This window comes from Gorilla gorilla, chromosome 9 (genome assembly GCF_029281585.2).
Source record: "Gorilla gorilla gorilla isolate KB3781 chromosome 9, NHGRI_mGorGor1-v2.1_pri, whole genome shotgun sequence".
In the NCBI taxonomy this organism is placed as follows: Eukaryota; Metazoa; Chordata; class Mammalia; order Primates; family Hominidae; genus Gorilla; species Gorilla gorilla.
This window is the reverse complement of record NC_073233.2, coordinates 87,290,019-87,314,783: the sequence shown is the minus strand read 5'-3', so window position 1 is coordinate 87,314,783 and position 24,765 is coordinate 87,290,019. Positions and strand designations below refer to the sequence as shown.

The 24,765-nt window shown below is 46.6% G+C and overlaps 1 protein-coding gene across 2 annotated transcripts in view; it reads left to right on the top strand.

Annotated features, from left to right (window-relative positions):
* The first annotated feature begins 2,424 nt into the window (after positions 1-2,424).
* The window catches only part of TENM4 (teneurin transmembrane protein 4), a 777,096-nt gene continuing 754,755 nt past the window's right edge, over positions 2,425-24,765 (top strand). Inside the window, exon 1 of one of the 2 annotated variants that reach the window (XM_055356895.2) lies at positions 2,425-2,535. The gene's annotated coding sequence lies outside the window, so the exon portion shown is untranslated. Of the gene's footprint in view, positions 2,536-2,877; positions 4,083-24,765 lie in introns of those variants that run through there. The other variant, XM_063693427.1, reaches the window with a different exon arrangement.

Genomic DNA, 24,765 nt, shown 5'->3' with positions numbered 1-24,765 from the left:
CTTCCCAGTGCACTATATCAGGGGCCACATGATGTCTATTTGTCACATTTCTGCTAATACTGATTTTAATCACTCAAGGTGGAGTCTTTCAGGTTTTCTATTGAAAAGTTACTATTTTCCCCTTTGAAATTAATCAGTATCATGTGGGCAGATACTTTGAACCTATATATATTTTTTGTTTCTCAACATACTTTCACCCACTACTTTTAGCATCTGGGTCTCATTTTTCTCACTGGTCAAATGAAATGCATAGACTGAAAGTGATTTGCAAAATTATCACTCTCAAAGATCCCTTTCTTATACTCCCTGTCTTGGATCTTCTGTAATGAAAGAATTTGTCCACCAAACCAATGTTACTCCTTCAGGTACATGTGTCTCATTTTCTCAGTATACATTCATGAAACATGCCTACTGAGCTGTAAGCTCAGAAAACAGGGCCTGTTTGTCTCACCACTGAATGCCGAGACCTGTCACAGCACCTGCCACAAAGTAGGTGGTCAACAAATTATTTGTTGAAGGACTAAATCTAACTGCCAATCACAGCTGATGCCCAGCATTTGATGTCTGCAGTGAGGACACAAAGTTGATAAATGCTATTCAAAGGCAGAGACTTGACATTTTAGTTAATCTCAGAGGCTTTGTCACTGGTCACTGTACACTTATCATAAAGATTTTAAAAATAGATTGGACAGATTGTGTGGAAACTTCCCACCCACCCCAACCCATCCCTGCCTTTCTGAGATGCCCTAGTTATGAGATGTTGAAGGGGCATTCCAGCACCCCACGTTTATAATCTGTGATGCCTTTATAATCAGCATATGGCAACTGGCTAGACAGTCTCCTCACCACACAGAAGAGTTTTCAAAATAGCCTACCCCTCCTTTCACATTTATGTGAAATTAGCATTGTCACATTTCCTCCTTCATTGACTACTTTAGATCAGAGAGACACACTGTAGCAGAAGATCATGAAGGAAGTTGTCTTAAAGAAGGAAACTAACATGAATTAAGCATCTCATATACACCCAGTGCTTTCTTTCCATTGTTCTCTCTTTTAATCCTCACCAAAACTGGTGAAGTCGGTATCATCCATTTTATAGATGAGAAAACTGAAGCCGGGTAAGGGGAAATGGCTTGCACTAAGTCCTATAGCCAGCAGGCAGCAGGGCTGGAGTGGGAATTCCTCCAGTCTCTTCCCCAAAGCCCTTCCAAGTTGCCACTCAGTCAAACTACCGCTCTCATCACATAAAAATGCCCTTCTCTTGGAAATGTGCTTGCCATCACGATCCAAACATTCGAGGGACAGAAATCTCTTGGACAGCAATCACTGCTATTTTTTAAGTGATTGTTATCACGACTCAGTAGCTGTTACCATGGTTTTGGGGAAGTTGTCCGAGGAAGGAGGGCCTTTCTTTGGGCATCTTGCATGCCTGAAGAAGGAACTCAAGATCTCAGCTCTTAATTACTCTGATTGTGCTGCAGTAGCAACTTGAAAGAGACCGTCCCTAGAAAAGTGTTGGGGTGGGGGGTGTGGAGTAACATCCAGCGAGCAGGCAGAAGGGAGGCCCTGGGCGCCAGAGAGACCCAGGGAAAGGCGAAGAGAAGGGAGAGGGGACGAGACCGTGCTACGGGGAGCCTGGAGAGAAAGCCAAAGGAGGAGGAAAGAACAAAAGGCAAGAGGAGAGGAAGTACAAGAAAGTCCAGAAAGGAAAAGAGAAAGTTTCAGAAAGGGGAAGAGAAGCAAGGAGGGTAAAAGAAGAAAGAGACCAGAAAGATACCGAACTGAGAGAGCTCGGAGAACTCGAGAAAGCAAAGGAGGTAAAAGGAGAGAAGATGGAGAAGGCGGCGGAGAGGAAGGGGGAAGGAGACAGAGGAACCGAGACTGGGGTGACGGAGCGGCCGCGCGTGGCCCCCGGAGAGGCGCCCATCACCTGCGTGGCGCCCCCCCGCGCCGGAGTGCGGCCCTGCTCCCAGCGGCAGTGCGCCGCGCGGCTCGCCGGCCTCGTAGGATTGGCTACCGCCTCCCATTCATGTAACCTGCGTGTGCGTGTGCGTGTGTGTGTGTCTCTCTCTCGCTCGCCCTCTCTTTCTGTGTGTAAGAGAGCGAGGGTGGGGGACGGAGGCAGGCAGGCGAGCAGGCAGGGAGGGGAAGAAGAGAAGGGAAGCTATTAAACACACACACACTCACACACGCGCGCGCACACACCCGCCCCAACCCCCCAGAAGCCTCGGGATTGCAGCTGTTTCATGTGGGGCAGCAGTGCTGGCAGGGACGCCGGCCGGGAGCGGCCGGGAGCGGGAGCCGGGCGTGCGCGCGCGGCGGGAGGCTCGCTGGGGCTCCGCTCCCCGCGGGAGCTATTGTTGGTCTCGCTGGAGCTGAGCGCAGAGCCCGGACCTGCTCCTTCCTGGGCGCCCCGCTCCGGCTCGCGGAGCAGAGGAGCCGCGCCGCCGAGAGAGAGAGGAGCCACCGGCGCGGCGCCTTGCCTCCCTGCCGCCGTCCTCCCCGCTTCCCTGGCGGTAGCAGCCTGCAGCCACGGTAAGGCGGCGTGATCCGCTCTACGGAAAAGCGCCTTGGGGACCGCGGCGACGCCTCGCCAGCTCCATCGCCCTCTGCACTGCTGGCCGGGGCAGGGTTCGGGTAGCTCACGCGGCTGCCGAGGGCTCCGGGAGATGTTTGCTTGCTCCCCTGGCCCAGGAGGAGGGAGGCTAGGGCGCGGGTGGCCGAAGAGGCAAGCTGTTCTGGAGCCTGGAGCCGCCGCAGCCCCCGGAGCCCGCCGCGGACTGGAGCCTGGGAGCAAGGGTTGGGGGAGGGCAGGGAGGTGGGAAACGGGTGGGAGGGAGGCGGCGCGCCCCAGGTTCGTCTGCCTCTCCCGGATCCCGTTCCCCGCCCCGGCCCGGTCGCCTGCAGCCCCTCTGCAGACTAGCTCGCCCCAGGCCCCCGTCGGGCGCTGGAGGAGCCCGCGAGGCGGCGCCGGGCTTCAGCGGCTGCAGCCTGCCCTGCGGGGCAAGTGCCGGCTGCAGCAGCCCCGCACGGGCGGTGGTTGGAGCTCAGATCCTGGAGATGCGACCCCAGCTCCTCGCCCTCTGCAACCCGCGGGGCGCCCGCCTCTCCTCACCGGGCGCCCGGCCGCGGTATTGATGTTCGTCTAGGAGCCAACTGAGGCTGCAGCCGCCAGATGGACGCTTGGAGGGCTCCCGGGTGTGAGTGTGACTGTATGACTACTCTCACCCCCAGCTTCGGGAAATGTGCTCTGGGTTGAAATGTGATCACCGAGCTCCTTAGTCATTTTAATTGCCATTTTTAAATGCGGTCGTTACATTGGAGGAGCAGACAGGAAGGTAGTGGGGCGGCGTGTGTGTGTGTGTGTGTGTGTGTACACACACACGCAACCGAGGAATACACAACCAACTACTTGGGTGAAGGGCGGGGGGTTCACCTAGTGAGTCCTTCTTGGCGGGGGGGTCGGGCGAGTTAGCTGCCCGCTGCCCGCCCCTTCTCTGCCTGCCCCCGCCTAGGCGAGGTTGGAAAGTACTGGAAATTCAGCTGCGTGGTCCTTAAGTTTGGAAATTGGCTCCGCTTTCAGGGCAAAATGTTAAGGCGATTTATGCACCCGCGTCCATGTGGATGAGTGTATTACTGCTCAGTTGGGTGCAGAGCCCTCAACAGTACCGCGCCAAGCCCCCACCCGATCTCTAACTCCCTCCCACCCCCTAACCGTGGAGAGAGGGTTTATAGAAATGCAGTTATCCGTAAACCATCGACGCAGTGAAAGGGGCGCAGGGAGGCAGCCAGAGTTTTGCCGGAACCTGCATACTGGCTTGGTGTTTGTAGCACACGAGATCACCCCGCTGCTTTGTAGAAGGCGGTGGTAGGGCAAGCTCGGGATTCCGATCGCCGGGGTGGGGGGAAGAGGGTGCCCATGTACTGAGCTCTGAGGCCGTGTGAGGAGAGAGATCTGCTGAGAGATTCCGCTGAGCGGCATCGCGGGCAATTACATAAGCTGCCTCGGTGATTACCCGGAACTGTGATGCGAGCTCCCGGTTCTGGAAAGACAAGCCTGAAAGTTTGCCTGCTTGGGGATTGTAAGTACCGGGGCGCCCCCACCCCGGCCTGGGTAGCTAGGATACGCCTCGCACCACGGCGCCCACTTGTGCGATGGGCGTCGGGTGCTGATGCTGCTGTCCCCAAAGAACCGGTTACCGAGGCAGGGACTAGGTGGGGGCATCCGGAATTGATCGCAGAGGAGGAGTCAGTCAGAACTGAGGTTTCATTGGGTCTTCAGAGCTCTAAGTCTTCTCTCGGAGGTGTTGGAAGGCCTTCCAGGGAACGCCGTTTTCAGAAACTGACTTGGTGTCCTGGGGAGCCCCAAAGCCCCTCTTTTCCGCCCTTCCTGGGCGCCCCTCCTTGTCTTTCACGCCCTGTGCCCTTCACGTGTTTAGAAACCTGCCCGCGGTGCCTGGTCCCCCTTGGAGATGCCCAGGCAGCCCAGACATCCAGGCCCACGCTGGCGAGGGGTTAGAGGGAGTGGAACGCTGGCTCTGCCGGGCTGCCACCCTTACCTACACCTATTCCTGGTTTCCTGCGCTAGCCCGGCGCTGATGGGGACGGGATGGGGCTGGGGTCGGGTATGGCTTCCGTTCCTTCGCCTCTCGCCTCTGCAGACAGCAGTTTGCTTCTGTTGCGTTTATTCTCCCCGTTTCGCCGCTTCCCTCCAGCGCCGCAGCCTGTGTATCACGTTGATGGGCTTTGATAGAGAAACCACAGTAAGAGTATGCTTTTAAATCTTGATTTTCGTCTGTAGAGGGATAAGCCACCCCAGCCCTGACACAGCCGTGGGGAACGCTGAAGTCTGGGACACATTGGCCCTGAACTCCCTTCCCCCCAGCCCGCAGTCAGGAGATGGTGATGTGCATGGGTGGGGAGTGTTTTGTTTTTGCCACATTCCAGCGTCCTGAAACCTCTCGTCCCCTCCCACTGAAATCCCCGATCTGTCTGAATCTGTTCCTTGCTGTAAAATAAATCCTCCCTCCTGCAGACCTGTGGGGCCCTTCGGATTTCCTGCCGCTGCCATGATCCTTAACAATGCGATTGAAAAGGCAGTGCTCGGCTGGAAAAAAATCCCCAGGTGCCAGCCGGCCGCGCCTTGACCTTGCTGAAGGAGCCTTTAACCCGGCTGCCAGAGGGGCTCTGGTCCAGCCGTGGGAATCCAGGAAGAAGGAGGGCGCCCCGGAGGCGGCTGGGTTAGCTCCCCGGGCAGGGCGGGAATCGGGTCGCGGCGGGGACCGCAGAGGGGGAGGGGACGGGACTCCGCGGCAACCTGTTTCCCGGCGAGCGGGGCCCGCGCATCCCAGCTCCCTCGCCCCAGCCCCTCGCGGCCCGCCTCCCCCGCCGGCCTCCAGTTGTCTTCGGGGTACGGGAGTCGGCCGCGACTCCCTCGCGCTCTCCGCCGGAGTCCGCGGGACGCCGCCAACTTTGGGCTCCTCGGTGGCCGGAGCAGCGGTGCGAACCAGCGGGGCGGCCGGGTGGGCGGGGCCTGGGCGGGAAACTGGAGCCGAGAAGACCGCGTTCCAGGCCAACTTCCAGCCGCAAGCGCCGCGCGGCACAGTGCAGGGTCCCGGCCGCGCCTTTCTCCCCTCCCCCGCCCGGCCGCGTTCCTGCGGACTCACAGCGCGCTCCGGGCGCTCTGCAGTTAGGCTTTCAGCGTGGGAGCCCTTGTCGTCAAAGTTACGAGGGGTGTTTTCACTGGTGGTGACTGGGAACTAGTTTTCTGCGCGCCTGTGTCTGTGTGCATTTGTGTGTGTATGTGTTGGGGAGCAGAGAGATTTGCAGCGAAGTCACATATAGCACAAAAAACAGGTTTCCCCTTTCCAGGTGTTATAAGGGAATGCTGAGGAGGAATCCGTTTTCTCCGCTGAGGGTGTTGACGGGAAGCCCTTCCACTTAGTGGAACTGGACCTGTTGGAGCTGATTGCCTGGAGTGAACGGGTGTCTCCTTTAGCGGCACCTGTGTGCCGTAGGTCCTTGGAAATGTTTGGGGAACTGAAAGTCCTCAAGATATTCAGCCAGGACTTAGGGCATAGATGTTTGTGTGCTTTTAGGGGGCTAATTCGGGGAAGCTTTTATTTCCAGCATGTGTCTTGAACTGAGGGGAGGGCAGGGTGCGGAGGGCTTGTGGAATTGCCATCTTCTGTGGTGGGGGAAGGGATCAGGGACGGAGAGCTTTGGTTTTCTAGAAAGAGTTCTTGGGTTCTTCCTCTGCTCTCATCTTGTTTTCATCAAGGCCTCTGTTTGGGGGTGGAGGTAGAGTGGTGCGGTAAGCGGATCAGCCACCCTAATAGACCGGCCTTGACCAGTGCGGACGCCAACGGACAGAACTAGTGCTTGGTCTGAACAAGAACCATCAAAGGATAGTTCTATAGTGAGTAGAGTGGCCTGGAATATGAGGTAGAAGGCTAGGTGTTAGAGTAATGGGTTCCCACGGACTCTCCTCCAGTAGAATCTGATTCTATTTGGTATAGTCTCCTCAATCTTTTGTGGTTTTGTGGGAGTAAGGTGATAGGATGTGACTTTAATCTCTTAACTATTGGGTTGGAATCATGGCTCTGTGGCCTTAGGCAAATTGTCTTTGGAGCTTCAGTCCTCTCCCCTGTAAAATGGCACAATATTACTTAGTTTGCAGTACTGTCATTTTTTTTTTATGATCCAGTCTATAAACTTTATTCAGATTTTTCCAATTGTCCCAATAACGTCCGTTATAGCAATAGAAAATGCTGGCTTATGAGTTCATTCAGCTTTTCATGTCTCTTTAAACTCTTTTAACCTAGAACATTTCCTCATCTTTTTAAATCATTCATATTATTGAACACTGTCAGTTTTAACATCGATAAGGCCTCTGGCATACTGTGGCCCCTTCACAGATGCTTGTTCCTTTCTACCTCCTTATCCCCTTCCAGAAAGCATCCTGCATTTGTTGGGTGGAGATTGGGCAGAGAAATCAACAGCCCCAAAAGAACCACCAACCTTGCATCCAGCCTATTTAAAACCAGCTTCAAATGCATGAAATGAAAATTTCTTTGCTTTTCTTAGGAAAGTCATTTCCAGTTTTGTTAGAATTTGTGCTTCATTGAGTCCTTTTTTCTGACAGAGTTGCATCCTCATGCAGATTGACATGTTACATAACCCGATATTTCCAAATCAAAAGTTACAAATAAGGGAAAAGAAGGTGATTAGGAATTAAAGATTGTTGGGCAACACAAGCAAAAGACTCAATTTAAGATGCCAGCTCACACTCTAATTGTGCTAGAGGTTGAAGGAAAATGAGATTTGATAAGCACCAGTGGTGCAAGTCTCCGCCCGGGGTTCTCAGCCCCTGTCCTGGTCTAACAAACAGCTACACAGCCCCAGCCCAAACCTTTTGTAGTTCCTGTCCCAGTAACTTCTCCCACATCCATTAATCTAAAAAGTTAAACAAAAGAAGAATAGGATTTAAATCACCTTCTTGGAGATTTGATTCCAAGAGCCTAGCAGGGTAAATCAATGTCAATTCTAGATCTAAGGGGCCGATTTTTACCTGCCTTCTTACATGGTCTGTCAGCTTGGCTTTTATTGTAACTGAAAGCTGAATCACTCCATCTTTGCTTTGCACTGACAGATGGGCTGTGGGGGCCACTTTGAAAGTAATATGCCCCAGTTCTCAGGGAGCCAAGCAAACATGGATCCCTGAATGTTCTCTGTATGGAAAATGTCTAATGAAGCCATGTAAATATATGTGCCTATTGCTTCCGGGGTTATATATTTATTACTTTTTTTTTCTTTTACAGTCTTTATTCTAATGACCAAAGTAATATGTGCTCAGTGTAGCAAATTCAGGCATTACAGAGAAAAGCAAAGCCAAAATGTTCCACCACATTTTAGGTTGTACCTTGTGACTTTATGAATGTAGAAAAAATGATGAGATCCTAGTATAGTGTTTTGAATGCTTATTTTCATCTAATGATAAAGCATGCAAAACTTTTCATGCTCTCTTTTCCTCCTGCGGTGACATTTGTAATGCTACATAGACCGCCAATGTTATAGTATGACAGATATAATTTAATGAGTACCTAATTTTTGACTTTGTGTTTATTTTTCATTTTTTTATTATCATAACAAGACTGTAGTAACCATCCTTGTACATACTGTGCAGTTTTAGTATTTCCTTAAGATGAATTCCTAGAAAGTAGCATTTCAGGGTTAAAGGCAGATACCATACTAAAGCTTCTGTCACACATGAAAAGCAGTTAGGTAAACCATGATGTCTCTTTCATCTTTTTAACCAGAATATGGCTATTTATTTTGCAGTCCCTTACAGGCTTGGAAGCCCAGGTGGTAGAAGGCAGGGGTGACAGTCAAACTTCAAGCAGGGAATTTGCATAATTTTGAGCTGTTCTGCTGAACTGATACACAAATTCTTTTTCCAAGAACATTTTTCTTCCCTGGCTCTTGGAATCATCACTTTCTGGAGTGCTTCAGCCAGCAATGGAGTTGAAATATGTAAATATGTTCCTCAGCGTTGTAGGTGGGGCTGGCTCCATGGTGAATGATAAATGGTTCCTCCGAGAAGAGTGTGTGTCTTCAGCATTTGCTGAGGCTGTGGATTTCCCCCTCCCACCTTTCTCCTTCCCTTTGGTTCAGAGGCCTTAAACTGGCCTGGGAGATCTTACAAAGCAAACAGTTGAGACTCTATCCCACAGCAAGCTTATCTCCACTTGCTGTATGGCATTTTACTGGGAAAAATCAACCCAACGGAGTCTCCCTTCACAGTTCCAGGGCCCAATCAATCAATCAATCAATCAACATGCCTACATGCTATTTTGAAAGTGGAAATTGTGAGGCATCTTGTCCCCTCCTTGCATGGTTCAATCCAATCAGAGGGTGCTTTTGCCGTTACCCCTTCTCAAGTGTGGGATTTCTGTGACCAGAAAAGATGTGTTCCCTGTAGTTAGATAGCTAGTCATCTGACAAAGAATTCAGTGGAACCAGTGGGGGAAGTCCAGTCCTCCCATTTCCAAGGTGCCCCCATGCTCAGCAGGAGACATGAGGAGTTCCTTTAGATCAGGTAGAGAGGTCACCTCAGGATTGTTTCACGGTGTGGTCACCACAGAGGGAGCCCGCTCTGTTGGTTGCTGACTCTGACTTCAGACAACGGTTTAGATGCTGCTTTGATACTTATGCCACTCCGGTTTCACTAGGGAAGGTGAAGGGGTGTTTCTGTTCTTTGTCATGTTCTGAACATCAAATCAGAGCTTTTCTTTCATTTGGAAAACAGAAAGGAAACAGGCCATATGGGATCTCCAGAGCAGTGGTCAGCACCCCGGTTCCCTTTTCCTGTGTGTTCTGCACTGGCTTTACACAATGGCATCACTGTAGCCTCACCCAATAGTGCAAAAGGGTATCAGAGGCAATTGGTTAATCATTAAAATCCTTAAGAACATTAGGTTTTAAGAATGTTTTTCTTTGAAAGTCGATTTTTCTCGCTGTGGGATGAGTGTTGATTTCTGAAAGGCTGGTCTTGCACCCCTTGAAAGTCAAACAAAAGGGTTGCAGTTAGTACATTTATGGCCTGGGGTAAACCTTGCCAATTCCTGATGTCAGTTTTCCTCACTATAAAATTGGTTTGGGAGAAGAGAGTGGTTTCCATGTCTTGTTAAGTTAGTGCAATCTCAAACTCTAATGTGCACACCCCTAGTTCTGGGATCTTGTTAAGATGCAGATTCTACTTCATTTGGTCTGGGGAGGGGCCCAAGAATCTGCATTTCTCGCCAGCTCCCAGGTGCTGCCATGCTCCTGGTCCATTGTCCACACATGGAGTAGCAAGATTTCAAGCTATCTACTGCTCTGACTTTATTTCAGAAAGTCATAATCATGACCCCTGGATGTCAAGAGGAGTTGCTTATATTTGTAGAATGGCACTATAAAGGGATGTGTCCATTCTTTCATTTTAGATTTGGGGAATAATCTTTATTTCCACAAACAGTGGAAATAAAGTGCAGAGGGGCGGCATCAGTCCTCTCATCCTGTGATCCTATAGGAGATGGAAAATGAGGCAAGAACAAAACGAACACATACTCAATGCTTTCTGTGTGTCAGAGAAACTGAAGCTCAGTAAGGCTGAGCACAGGGTCACACCACTGGAACTAGCATTTGATGGTAGGCCTCTCTGGCTCCTAAATCCTTGTTTCTCCGAGAATGGCAACTTTGTAATTTTAAAGAATATGCCATGTAATTCAAACTGATAATTTAGCAAAGTGTTTCCCTTTAGAGGTCCTTTTTCTGGGCCTACTTTGAAAGTGGATCAAGACATGTAAAAATTTGCATCATTATCATGCAAGCAATTAAAGTGCTTAAGAGCTTAAAAGCAATTTGTTCAAGTTGGTTAAATATCCACCCTCCCCAATCTTGTTTGTATTATTAATTTACTCATCAAATTGTGACATCAAAACTATTGTGAAGGTAAATTTCAGTATCTTCTGTTCGGTAAAACTTTTAAATGTGAAGGGCTTGTATTGATGAGGTCCACAGTGAAAGGATCCAGTTCAGGGTGAGTCAGAGAAACCAGCTTTTTACTAAATAAACCCAGCTCTGCTTTGACCTCAGGATGAGAACTGATCATTTAAACGTTTTATTAACGTGCAATTATTCTGAGAACCAGTCAGCAATGCAGCTCTTTGCAAACATTAATTAGCTGACCCTCACATCATCCCACATGACAGATAAATAGCATTCATGTTGCATTGGAGAAAACAAATGGACACACAGAGATGAGGGAGGAAGAAGGCAGCTCTTACCTTGAAAGAAATGTGGTAGAAGTAGGTGGAATTAGAAGACCACGTAAGTTTTTTACTTCATAAATATTTATTGAGCAATGCACTAGATAATCTAGAGCTATTCTATGCAATATAGTAGTCACTAGTCAACATTTTAAACTAAATTTAATTAAAATGAAACAAAACTAATCATTTATTTCCTTGGTTGCACTAGCCAGATTTCAAGTGCTCAACAGCCACATGTGGTTAGTGGCTGCCATACTCGACAGTGCAGTTATAGAACATTTCTATCATTGTAAGACATTCGATTAAGGTTGGGATTAAAAAAAAAATGCAAGGATCCTTGCCATTATGAACTCCAATGTAAAATTTCCTAAAACAATAGCTGACACATGGCAACTACTGAGTAATTCAAGTTGTGGTTAAGTTCTTTGGGCTAATGGTTAGGGACCCGGCTTCTGGAGCTAGAGGACTGAGTTCATTTCCTGGGTATGCCACGTACTGAATGTATGACTACAGGTAGATGACTATTTAAATGATGCATGACTACAGGCAGACTATTTGAATGCTCTATGCTGATTCATGCTGCTATTTTTCACTTGTCTTACTAGCTGAGATTATTTTTAAGGCAGTGTTGGATCCTGGAGAGGGTGCTGGGAGACAGGTACTCTCCTTTGCTGCTGGTTGAAATGCAAATGAATATACCCTTTTAGGAAAGCAATTTGGCAGTAACTGTCAGTAGACTTCGGAACACTTATTCCCTGTAGTCCAGTATTCTGATTCTAGGAATCTAGCCAAAGAAAATAATCAGAGATGGGCAGAGAAAATTTAAGAATAAAAATGTTCATTGCAGTGTTATTTATAAAACAGAGGAAAAAGGTAAACAATTGGATGGAATAAGTAAAGTGTGGCCAAGCCTAACAGCGGAATATTATTCAAAGATTACGTGTTGTTTTGAAAATGTGTTTTGTGACAAGGGAAAATGCCATGATAAAAATTATGTTTAAAAAATACTAAACACTATACTGCTAAACCCCAAAAGTATTTTTAAAAGTAGATATTTGTTGAAGCAGGACTAGAGAAATAAAGTACTGAGTAGTAGCTTATGAATTAATAGAATTTTTGATGGTTTGGGGAAGATTGTTTTGACTTTTTTCTTTATTAAGTTTTGTGTTTTATTTATTTATTTAATTTATTAACTGAACTAACCTAAGGAAATTGGTAACGGTGCGTCCCTGTGCTCTTTCTGCTATAGAATGCCTCAGAGACTCCTAGCTGCTCCTAATCTGTTTTTTCTAGCATGTTTGGAACTTCTGGCTTATCTATTCTAGAGTTTGTCTGCCTTCAAGGCCTAGATGTTCTTTCTAATGTTAAAACTTAATTCTCTTTATGGCCATTTAAGTACATTTCTACATGTAGTAGGTGATTCTGACTGAGCAGCATGGGGTATTGCAAAAGACATCAACTTCAAAGATGGAAAGAACTAGATTCAGACCCTGAACCATCATCACCTCCTTGCCATGGGACCTTGGGCGACCCTGCTGTTCCTCAATGTCCTCATCTATAAGGAGGGATGCAATAGAATCTACCCCATATCTCATGGCTGTGTGTATTGTGCTCACTTCAGTGGGACATCTGGCACATATGGGTAAATAAAAATGCAAATGTCTTCCATGCCTGGGGTGCAGCACCCTTTAGAATGTACACTCCTTTTGTGCTTGTGCCACTCTCTTGAGATTGTAGGATCATCACTCTCCAGAAGAGGGAGAGTAGGCATCATGTGGTTACTCAACATGACCCCTGCCATAAGGGCTTGTGAATGGCAGGCCCAGGACCTGGACAGATGTCTGGCTGACTCCGAGTCTTGTGCTCTCTCTGGTACAGGTTTGGAAGTTCTGTTCCCATCTGGGCCATTGTATTTTGCTTATTGGTTTCCCTGGGCTGCACTTCATTGTGGTGCCATTAACCCCTCAACATTTCCCAGCCTTGCTACTTGTTCCTCTCAAGGAATAAATAAAGCAGACTTTCCTTTTTTTTCCTTTTTTTTTTTTTTTTTGCAGGTTGAATGATTGAAACAACCATGCCTAACTAAAAAAGTAGCCCAACGCTGCTAAGTGACAGCAGCCAAGCCACATTCCAGGAAGAATGTAAACTGCTCACTAGTGGTTCAGCTCACTTTTTGCCACCTTGAAACAAGGTCTCCTCCCAAATTTCACCCCTTGGTGGCTTGAAAGAGGCACTAAATTTGTCATCAGCTACAACTCCCAGTTCTCACACTTTCTATCTGTGGGACCTTGGTCAAATTACTTAATGTCTGTGTGCCATAGTTTTCTTGTCCATAACATTGGGATAATAATAAGTCTTTGGCAGGGTTGTTGGTAGGATTATCATGCAGTAATTTTTGTGAGTGTTGTGAGTCCTTGCCATCCTTGAATCAGCACCATTATTTCCAAAGCTTTAGAAGTAATTTATTGAGGTACCACTAAGTCACTGCTTCATTTTTCTCTGCTACTGATTGTTCTCCCATATATTGCAGTTAAGTCCATATAAGACTAAGGCCATATAAGACAGTGAAAAAATGCCAACAGGTTTTGGGTTGAATTCTCTGCTTTGCTACCTACTAGCTGTATGCATTCAAGCAAGTTCCTTGGATTGTCTATGCTTCCATCATTTTTTTTTTTTTCAGTTAGAAAATAGAAGTGTCTACCTCCAAGGGTTGTTGTGGGATTCATGAAGTAGCTTGGGTAGTGCCTGATAATCACTGTCTATGTGAATGGTAGCTCCTGGCATTGCTCTTTTCCCCACTATCTCCCCACCTCTCAGCTGCTGGTCCGCTGGCTCCTGCTTCTGGACCCTGTCAGCACAGTCCGGTGGCGAGTGCAGGTGTTTACTGGGGAGGAGGCGGGAGGGGGAAGGATGTGAATAGAGGGAGGGTCTCTAGGAGTCTATTATTTCAGGTCAGACTCTGAGAGGACCCCTAGCTTCCTTGTCCCCTGAAAATAAAGTTGCCTGTAGACATAGAAAAACCAAAGGGCTCTAGATTGAGACAGCAGATCCTGGCTCAAATTCCAGCTCTGTTTCTTTGCCACCTTGCACCAGCTTGATCATGTTAAAAATGAGAATGATATTCCACCTGTTTCTCTGAGCTGCTGTCAGGCACTAGATTTAGAGTTACTTGACCCTGGCTGTGCATTAGAATCACCTAGGTGCTTTTTACCAAAGACTAGCACCATGCCCCCACCACAGATTGCTCTACAACTGTTCCAGGTGGGAACTAGTCATCAGAACTCTGTAAAGCTGCCCAGGTGATTCTAAGGTACAGCAGGGTTGAGAAATGCTGCATAGAATAGAGCCTTACTAAATGTTAGTCTCCTCCGTTTTCAAAGCAGCATAAAGGGATCTTATATTGAGTAATTTATGTACGAGTTGAGTGACCTAATTTGTTTGAGCCATGGGACTGCAGATGTGGTAATCAAGGTTTCTTTCCCACCCCTGCCCTCGTTTTTGGCAAACTGGGGCATTTGGGTCAGAAAAGTGGCCTTCTTACTCAGCCTGTCCTCTTCTCATTCCAACACAGCTGCCTTCTGAGTGCTGGGAAATGCCTGGCCCTTGCCTGGAGATGTCATGATAGTCCTTTGACCTACTTTTGTTTCTTTTCTGTTCACTTCTGGGCTGTGCCCCATTAACCATTCATGCACAACCCTCCACCAAGCTGGCAAGGCCTCAGCATTCTTCAAGTGGAAGAGGGAATGCTTGATTTCTGTCCGCATCCTATAAAATGCTTATCAGATGATAATAGCTTTCCAGGGTTAGTGACAGAGACTTAGCATGACCCAAAGGCCTGGAGGCTCTTCACTTATGCATGATTTGGTGATTTTACATCTCTTAGACAATAAATTTTTGGTTGAGAAGTACTTCTACTCAGCGGTCTGATTTTTTCTTGAGATCTTCTCAAACCCACCTCAAACTGGGGAAATGTGTTGTATTTTGGAGAGGGCTTTTAACATTTAATGTGCATAGGTACCATCTGAGAACTTATTGAAATGCAAGTTCTGATTCAGTGAGTGGGAGCATGGGCCTCAGCTCCTGCATTTCTTACAAGCTTCCAGGAGATGTTGATGCCGCCAGTCTAAGGCCACACTTGGCTTAGCAGAGCTCTAAGACCTTGGTCTTCCTTCCTGCCTCTGCTTTCTCCTTTTGTCTTCTTAGGTCCAGGAGCATCGGATGCAGACTGTCATTGAGTGAATGGAATCTGTCCATTTTGTGCAACTGTTTGTCAGTATTGTTGTAGCCTCAGTGGAGGCAATTGTAGTGTGAAGTAGACAGAGTAAATAGTGGCCATTATCATCATGCCGTGGAAAGATTCCTGTTCCACGTATTATGTTATACTCTCCAGGCTTCTTTTATATCTTCAAGCACATTAAGCCTCATGGCACATTGTGGAATAGGCAGTGATTTTTATTACTAGGATAAGTGTTACTTTGAAAATTTTATAACATTTATTATGTTTTTGTTTAATGTGGTTTTCTTCTGATTATGACAATAATGCATATAAACAACAGAAAATTTAGGAAACCTAAGATAACACAGAGAACAAGAAAAAGGACCCATAATCTTGCCATGGAGAGGTAGTTTCTCCTAATCTTTTGATTTTCTTTTCAGTATTGTTTCTATGTAAAATCCTAATTCTCACCACTACCCTCTCCCACCATAATGTGGAGCACATTACACACATTGTTTTGCAACCTTAATCTATCACGATCGTTTCCCCGTTCCATTAATTTTTCCTCCAACATGATGTTTAATAGCTATGTAGTGTTCCCTCATAAGGATATACCATTATTTATTTAACTAATTTTCTACTGTTGTTTTCCATTTCTCACCACCATAAATAATGCTGGAATCAACATTTTCATGTACTTGTCTGTTTATTTTCTTCAGTCCAATTTCTTTACTTGAAATTTCTAGGTCAAAGGTAATGCAGCTTTTTAAAGCTTCTGACAATGTGCTGATCCATGATGGGCCTGTGGAAGCATGGAACCAAGACCAGGGTCCCTCTAGTCTGGTAGTAGTTTGACCAGGGAAGTTTTCATCATCCTTGTGTTGTGCAGGGAGTTTCATCATTCCCATTTTGTGTCACCAGGGTACCATGGTGGCACTGGAGAAGCCCTGAGCAGACAGTCCCCTCTGCCACTTCACCTCCTGGTTCATGTGTGCTGAACTGCATCACACAGGGGTAGATGGTCACTAGGTCACTAGGTCATTGAGATTGATCTAGACCATATCTTGCTTCCTGGATCTGTGAAGGTATCTGCAGTTTTAAAGGAGAGAAGAAAAGGGGAATGAAAGGTACCAATACTGTGTCTATCAAATTCTAGATTCATATATCCAACTGCCTCCTTGATATTTTCATTTGAATAATCTCATATGCGTCTCACACCTAACACATCCGAAACTCATCTTCCCTGAAAGACCTGCTTTACTGGCAATCCTTCCTAGCTCAGCTAATGGTAACTCCGTCCTTCTGGTTCACAGGCCTCAAATTTTGGAGTCATCTTTGACTCCTGTTTTTGTTTTCATACCTTATAGCTCAGCCGTCAGGAAATCATATTGGCTCTGCTTTCCAGCCATAACCTCACAGCGGACCACTCTTCATGCTCTCCACTGCTACCACCTGGGTTCACCCCGATCTTCTCTCATCTGGATGATCACAGGATCCTCTTTGTTGAATTGTGTGAGGCATTTGGCCTATATTATCGCGTTTATTCACATGGAGCTGAGTAAGGTCTTGTTAGTTCCCATTTTCCAGAGGGGCAACAGGGACTCAATGAGGTTAGACATCTTGCCTGAGGTCAGTCTACCAGTGAGTCAGGGAGCCAGGGTCCTCTACAGACATCCACCTGGCCGTAAAGCAAGTTTTCCTCTCCAGGAGGTGCTGGTTGTAAGTTCATGAGCCATGGAGGGGATGGGGAACTTGAATATCTTATACCTGGTGGGAGGAACAAGATACACACCATCTTTTGATGTCGTCTGAACTTGTTAGCTAACATTTTTAATAGAAGATGTGTATCCTCTTCTCACATCTGCCTGCACTGATGAACAAAGCCTTGTATCAAGAATTAATTTTGGAAGGAGATACTCCCTTCATAGCCTACCCCTGAAGGTGGGAAATAGTGTGGGGAAATTCATTCTAGACCAGAGTGTGGGTGATGGTCTCAAGGCCTCAAAGTAGGTTTCTGAAAGACCCCTACATTTCGGCACGTGTTTGTGCACAGGTGTGTGGGCACACACCTATAATTTACAGCACATTCCTAGAACTTTTCAAGTTAAAATGTTGCCTTGTTCACTCTTATGGTTGTTATTTCTTGATCTGTTGTCGTCACATGTCTCACTGTTCTTTCCCCTCAATAATCATGGAATTAAATTCACTTGTTCAGAAGTGGACCCCAGAGGCAGGCAGGCAGGCAGAGACCAAAGAGATGTCACAGAGCTTATACCAGAGGGATGGGAGCCAGGTCCACATGAGCAGGTCCTGCCACCTCAGATAGATGGGCCATTTGTGCCCCTACTGTGTGCTAAGAGGCACCTACTGTGTGCTGAGCACAGCAACTCTGCCAACAGTCTTGTTATGCTCCATCACTGACTATATGAGTAGTGTTGCCAGGATTTGAATTTGGATCAGTCTGGCTCCAAGTCTGTGTTCTACTTCACTTTTCTAGGACTCAGGAGAACATGGCCAGGAGTTTAGGGCTAGTCTCTTAGTAGCTAACCGGGAGTCTTTCCCCAAAGGCTCCAGACACTGAGATACGCTAGGGATGTGGGGAGAGCTGGCTTTAGTTCAGCATCAGCCAGAACATCCCAGAAGGGATTAGATAGCTTGTGGACGGAGTGAGCGCCCTGTCATTGGAGGAGGGCAAGCAGTGCTGTCAAGTCTATTAGGAAGCTTCCTGCAGGGGGTGAGAAATTGGACTCAATGTCCTCCTGAAAGGTTCAGCTACAGAAAGGCTGGGTCCCTTTGGCGGACTCCTCACCTTGATCCTTAGCACCGTTATTAAGTATACTGATTAATCCAATCAGTAAGGGCCTGCTGAGCGAGCTGGGCTCTGGAGTAGATGTGATTCAAGACAGAAAAGCAGGAGGGTACGCCACTCAGATCTCAAGGCACTTAGGATCCAGTTAAAGGTACTATTAAGACATTATCAGCTGAAGAGTCAGACTGACCTAAGTTTAAATCTGGGCTGAGCCACAGCTAGACCAGGCTTTCTCAACTTCGGCACCCCTGACGTTTGTGTGTGTGTGTGTGTGTGTGTGTGTGTGAAATGGAGTCTCATTCTGTCTCCCAGGCTGGAGTGCAGTGGTGTGATCTCGGCTCACTGCAAGCTCTGCCTCCCAGGTTTATGCCATTCTCCTGCCTTAGCTTCCCGTGTAACTGGGACAATAGGCGCCCGCCACCACGCCTGGCTAATTTTTTGTATTTTTAGTAGAGATGGGATTTCACCGTGTTAACCAGGGTGGTCTCGATATCCTGACCTCATGATCTGCCCGCCTCGGCCTCCCAAAGTGTTGGGATTACAGGCGTGAGCCTCTGTGCCGGCCTTTTTCTTTTTTTTGGAGACAGGGTCTGGTTCTATTGCCCAGGCTGGAGTGCAGTGATGTGATTAGGGCTCACTGCAGCCTTGACCTCCTGGGCATAATTGATTCTCCTGAGCTTAAATGATTCTCCCACCTCAGTCCCCCAAGTATAAGAGCTGGGACTACAGGCATCCAGCCATCATACCTGGCTAATTTTTGTTTTGTTTTGTTTTGTAGAGAGGAGGTTTTGCCATGTTGTCCAGGCTGGTCTCGAACTCATGAGTTTAAGTGATCCTCCTGTCTCAGCCTTCCCAAAGTGCTGGCATTGTAGGTGTGAGCTACTGCACCTGGCCAACTTTGCCACAAATGACCAGATAATTCTTTGTTGTAGGGGGTGTTCTGTGAATCACGGGTGTTGAGCAGCATCCCTGGCCTCTATCTACTAGATTCCAGTGCCTTCCCTGCCATTTGTGACAACCAAAAAATGTTGACAGACATTGCCAAAAGTTCACTGAGCAAAGAATTGCCATGATTGTCCGTCCCTGGTTGGAAGCCACTGGACTAGCTTGTATGACTTTTGGCAGACAAACTAAACTCTTGGTATTAGTTCCATCTTTTTTAATGTATGACAACAATACCTGCTGTAAGAATGAAATGAAATAGCATTAATCAAGCTTCTACCGGGGAGCCTGGCACAAAGTAGACAGACACATCTGAGAAAGAACCTTCACACCCAGGTTAGTGGGGGAGGCAGGGAAGCTTCAAAAAGTGGGAAGCATTTGACGTCAGACTTGAAGGATGAGAACATATTTTCCAAAAGGACTAGAAGTATTGTGATTATTATTATTCCTCCTCCTTCCTCTACCCTTGCAGGCCTCCTCTCACTTGCTGGTCACTCCTTCTTCTCTCCTGTAAAAATCAACCAAAGAGACTCTTCTAAATCCTTAGCTCCTGGAAACACGAGATTTGGTTCTGGCCTCACATTTAACCCTTCCTGCGCCTGCTGCTCCAGGAGTGCATAGACTCGCCCCTTGTTCTGGAGCAGGCCAAGAATGACCTGTTTCCCCACCTTGTTAAGTATGAATTGGAAATTTGTACCCATGCAGTTTCCTTGCAAAAAAAAAAAAAAAAAAAAAAAAATGCACTTGTAAGCATTCAGAGCTGGCTTGAACAAGACAGGAGCTACAAATGCAGTTGAATATTTCATGAAGACCCTTTCAAACCATATGCTCTGCTCTTGTGGATGGTATGGGGGAGAGAGCACAGGCTACGAGTCAGACTAACTCAGTTTTAGCCCTGACTCTTTAGTGGAACTTTGCCGTAGGAAGTGTCTTCACTTCCCTGGGCCTCGGTTTCTTCATCTGTACAATGGCGGGGGTGGGGGTTGCAACTGATTTGGGATATATTGTGAGGGCTTCAGGAGATAATATAGGTAAAGGATCTGGCAGGGTGCCTGGCACATGGTAGGTGCTTAGTCAATGTTACCTCTTCAGTTGGAATCTTCCTGTTCTCTTCCCAGTATCTGTGCTTTTAGGGACAGCATAGTCTTTCTGGATGACACAGGCCAATGGCATGGGACTCCTTGGGGGATTGGGTTTAGGACAGCCTCCCGGCCTTCTCCTTTTAACTTAAGCTTTGGGATTGGGCCCGGCATCCTTGGAAGGCTCACCAGTTGGTCTACTTTAGAAGACAGGATGTAAAGAATTCCCTCTGATTCAAATGGCCCAGCTGAGCATACTTTCAGTTTAAAAATAAGTCGGCCTATCAGAAGGCTGTTTTAAAATGTAGAGGTGACAAGCAAATGCCTGCCTTACCTTTGTACAAAGAGGAGTGATTAGAAGAGCCAAAATAGAAGCCCAGAGAGGCTCCTGGGCCATAGTCCCTGCCCCAGGCCCAGACCCAGCCTTGGGTCAGACCCTCCCTCCCTCTGTTCTACCAGGGAGCCAAGGTTGCTGTAAGGAAAACAAGAGGAGTGTGGTGTTTTGTAACTATTTTTATACCTACATCAGACTTGATGTTAGTGCTTCTGAATTATTTAACATTTTTCTTTCTCAGCTGGCCTCTCCAGCGAGTTTCTCTCTTGGGGTGGAGGGAGCTGTTTTTTAGGCACTCATGGAGGCAGACAAACATTGACTGCGGGGCCTCTGCTTTTTTTGGGGAATGACATTCTTAGGTATCCTATTATTAATTAGGGGCCTCATATTAAACATAGGTGACAGGTATTATCGATGACAGGTATCTAGTCTCCATGTTACAAACAGAGATGGTAAGTAACTTGCCCAAGACCACACAGCAGGAAGTGAAGGAGTCAGGATTCAAACTCTGGTCTTTCTTACTGTAGAGCTGGTGCTGCTTCTACTGAGCTGGACTGCTGCTGCTCTGTCCTTTACTCTGTGTGTGTGTGTGTGTGTGTGTGTGTGTGTGTGTGTGTGTGTGTGTGTAAGAACCATGTGGGTGATTTAATATGGTACTCCTTAAGCTAACAGGCTCCTGTCACCATTAGCTTAAGGAGTACCAGATCAAATCACCCACAGACACTGTGGAGGTGAACAGAGTTGAGAAGATGAGCCTCAGAAGGTTGAGCACTGAGAAGCAGGGATGTGGTTCCCTTGGTTATTGCATCCTGGGGGAATGGGAAGATTGTCGCAGCCCTAGCAGGAGGTCCCTTCATTGCACTTCACAGGCGCCACGTGTGGGGTGTGGGTTAAGAGCCCTTCCCTCACAGTCTAGCCACCCTCTTGAAAGGGGTATCTGCACCTTGGGCCTCATTGAAGGGGGTGATGATTGGCAGCTCTAAACCACCCCGACAACAGGAGGCAATGAACTGGACTCTTATCTGCTGCCTCTCATAATTAAAGTCCATCATAGACTTTTAATGGGCATTTTGAAATAGACATCCTGGTTTGAAAGGAATCCTACTGTAGATCGAGATCAGCCTCCCTGCAGAAGCACTGTCTTGCTGATAACTGTTTTTTTTTTTTTTTTATTTCAGAGCCAGGGAAGATTACACATTTTCCTAGTTCCGTTCCTTTAGCTCCTATTTAATTATTGGTGACCTCGAGATGACTCTCTTTCAAGCATTTTAAACTCCTCATTCTACCTTGTGTGAAAACCCCGTTAGAATTATAATATGAACTCTCTCTGGGAGATAGGCCTCTGCAAATTAGCTAGGGACACTTATTTCAAAAGTGCCCATCGTTATAGTTTCAATAAAATTCACTGGGGTAAAGCAGTTGTTAGTAATGTTAATAACAGCTGTATTTTGATAGGAGTGCACTTTATGACTATATCAAGCGATATCACATTCCTTTAAATAAAGTAATATTTGACACAGGTAAATTCCTTGATATTAAATTTCAGATAGCTGTATGAAATACTAGGTTCTCCTTCACATACATATGGATGAAAGTGGCCCTACCTTTTTTTTTGGGAGGGTGACTTTATTTATGAAAACATATAGACAAGGTAATGGAATGATATTCCAAGATAGCCTCTTATGTGAAATAATTTGATTTAAAGCTTTATAAGCATTGCAAGAATTGACTAGTGTGTTTTCAAATGCCTCTACTTGTGATTTTGCAAAGAGGAAAGCAAAGGGAGAGTAGGGAGAGTCACGTTTATGAAATAGTTTACACATTTAAAAAATACTCCCTACCAGGTACCTTTGTGCACTCCTCGACTCATCTAATGCACACACAAGCACTCTAGAAGCCTGGTTTTCACTTACAGCAAAGCTAGGTGAAAGCTTTGGAAGGTGTGGAAAGCTTTGGAAACCTCTGGAAGTTGAAATATCATCCCTGAGGCTACACTGCTGGTGGAATTAGCATTGAACCTGGGTTTATCTGACTCTGGAGTGACTGCTCCTACCTCTGTCCCATCCCAGCTCCAGGGACTAGGTTTCAAATATTTTTTGCATACTGTGTGGATGTGTGAGCATGTGGAGGGGTAATAGTTTTTTCTTTTTTCCTTTTCACCATGGAAGCAAATAACCATCCCCCCACCCCCCAAAAAAACTGGTTTGTGTCCAAATAAGTTTGATAAATGCCAAATTAGAGAGGTTAATGTATTTTCATGCTGCAGAAAGTCTCAGAGTCTTCACTATGCTTATGTGAATCTCCAAGAGAGGCATAAATAGCACATAAGAGTTCCCAAACTTCTAATATGAGTTTTTTTTTTCCAAAGCAAAACCATTTTTAGCACTCTCACAAGAGTAGGGTTTCTTCAGAAGCTCTTTGGGAAGTGCTAACTTTGTGGATTTCTGAATCTGTAGGGTTATGATTATGGTTCCTGTCTTAGTGATATGGTCCAAGCAGGAAGCTTGGAGAGTCCTGCAGGGGCTGAGTGTTTCCCTCTTGGGAGGCTGCAAGCTGCCTCTCTTTCTGACATCTTAGTCGTTCAGATAAATGAAATGCGTTTTTGTTCTAACCCTTCCCAACCTATTTTATGGAAAACATCAAAGCATTTAAATACAAAGAGTAAGGATTTAACATGTTAAAAATTGTATTTCAAATGATCAGGAGGGAGAAAACCTTTACTGTAGATTGGGAAGGATTTGCATCCTTGAAGGAGCTAAAAGACAAAGATAAGCTTTTAAAATACATACATGGAACAAAGAGAACACAGTGGGTTGGATTCAAAATATTTAAATCTGTCTTATTCCATTAAGGGAACTTTAAAATAAATGGTTTCTCATTCATTCTCTCTCTCACTCACACACACATGCACATACACGTAAAATATCACATAGGAAGTCTCATACTCAAACTCCCTCCCCGCACCCACCTTGTATCTTGAAGGAACTAAGGAATAATTTGGCTCACCTAGGTAGCTGGGGAAACTGAAGGCCCAGAGAAGGGAAGGAGTTTGCGCCAACCCACGAAGCCAGTTCATGGGACATCAGGCCAAGGAGTGGAGATGTGGATGATGTCTGACATGCTTTGCACCCCTACTGTGTAGCAGACCTAATCTCTTTACCTCCTTACAACCAACCAGGTTATGGGTGTTATCTTCATTAAAGCTGAGGAAATGAAACTAGGAAATGTCAAGCAACGTGACCCATGGCTGGTAACTGGCCTCATAGTGGGATTTGAGCCCATACAAAGTACATATCACACTGTCAAGTCCAGAATGTGAGTTTCCTTTTTGCCAATCTAATTTAACCATCTCATCCACTATCCATCCCTGACTTACTAGACAGAGCAAGGTATCCACCCAGTTACCTTCTGATGCGTCAAGAGGGAACACATCCATCCCTGTGCCATGGGTGCTAAGGGTGCCATTGGGAACATGGAGGAAGGGAGCTGACCTCTTACCTGTGGGTGTGAACAGCTCGACTACCCCATTCCCAAGTGCTCTGGTGGTTTATAAGCAGTGAGGTGAGTCACAAAGCAGACAAAGGCCACTGACTCAGCGGGTAGAGGGAGGTGCCCTCAGTTCTTGATTCAACATTGCCATGACTTGCTGGGAGTGGTTTTTGATCCTTCCATGTGTTTTTGAAAAGCCAGGTAGGCTTTTCATCTCCTTCACCACTTTAGATGCGAGTTTGTCCTGGAGTCAGGGAAATGGCTCAGCTGCCCTTGTGGGCTTCTGTCAATCCTATGCTTCAAACAAGTATGAGCTAAGCCTATTCTAGATGTGATCTGGAATATAAACAATCCAATGAGTTTGACTTCCTTCAGAGGTGGCACCTGGAGAGGCCATACATTTATTCAAGTGATGCCACCATTGCTAAACACAAGGCTGTATGCCTCTTTGGGAATTTGGGAGTTCAGTCATTCAACTAATATCTGTTAAGAGTGTCCAATTTCCAGGCACTGAAAGAGTGCTGGGCAAAGTCAGAGGAAAGCCAACCCCTGCCTTCAAAGAGATGACAACCTGTTGGAAGACACAGCCGCATAATGGAGTAATTGGAGTGGGGTGTAAATGTACAGGGGACATACAAGAGCCACCTCTGCATGGGGGCAGTCAGGCAGGGTCTCACAGAAGAGGTGAAGCATGAACTAACTGTACTGAAGGGTGATCAGAGTTCACCAGGGTGACCAGAGAGGACATTCCAGTTGCAGGGACTAGCATATGCACATCCACAGGAAAATGAGAAATCATGTTTCAGTTGGGCTAGAGCAGAGGATGTTGTGTTGGGTGGTGGAGCCATATGAGGGAGAATGGATTGGTGGGATTCATAAGAGCCAGAATTGGCGTTTAGAGCCAGCTTGTAAGCCACATGATTGGCTATGACTCAACAGATAGAAGTGGCATCTTGCAACCATTAGTATCAGTATTCTTGTTGTTTTCATGTCCTGCATACTGTAGTTTCAGTGTTTTTGCTTGTTTAGGGAAATCCATTATACCCTAAAGAAGCAAGTTGATAAGAAATCCCCAAAGAGAGATT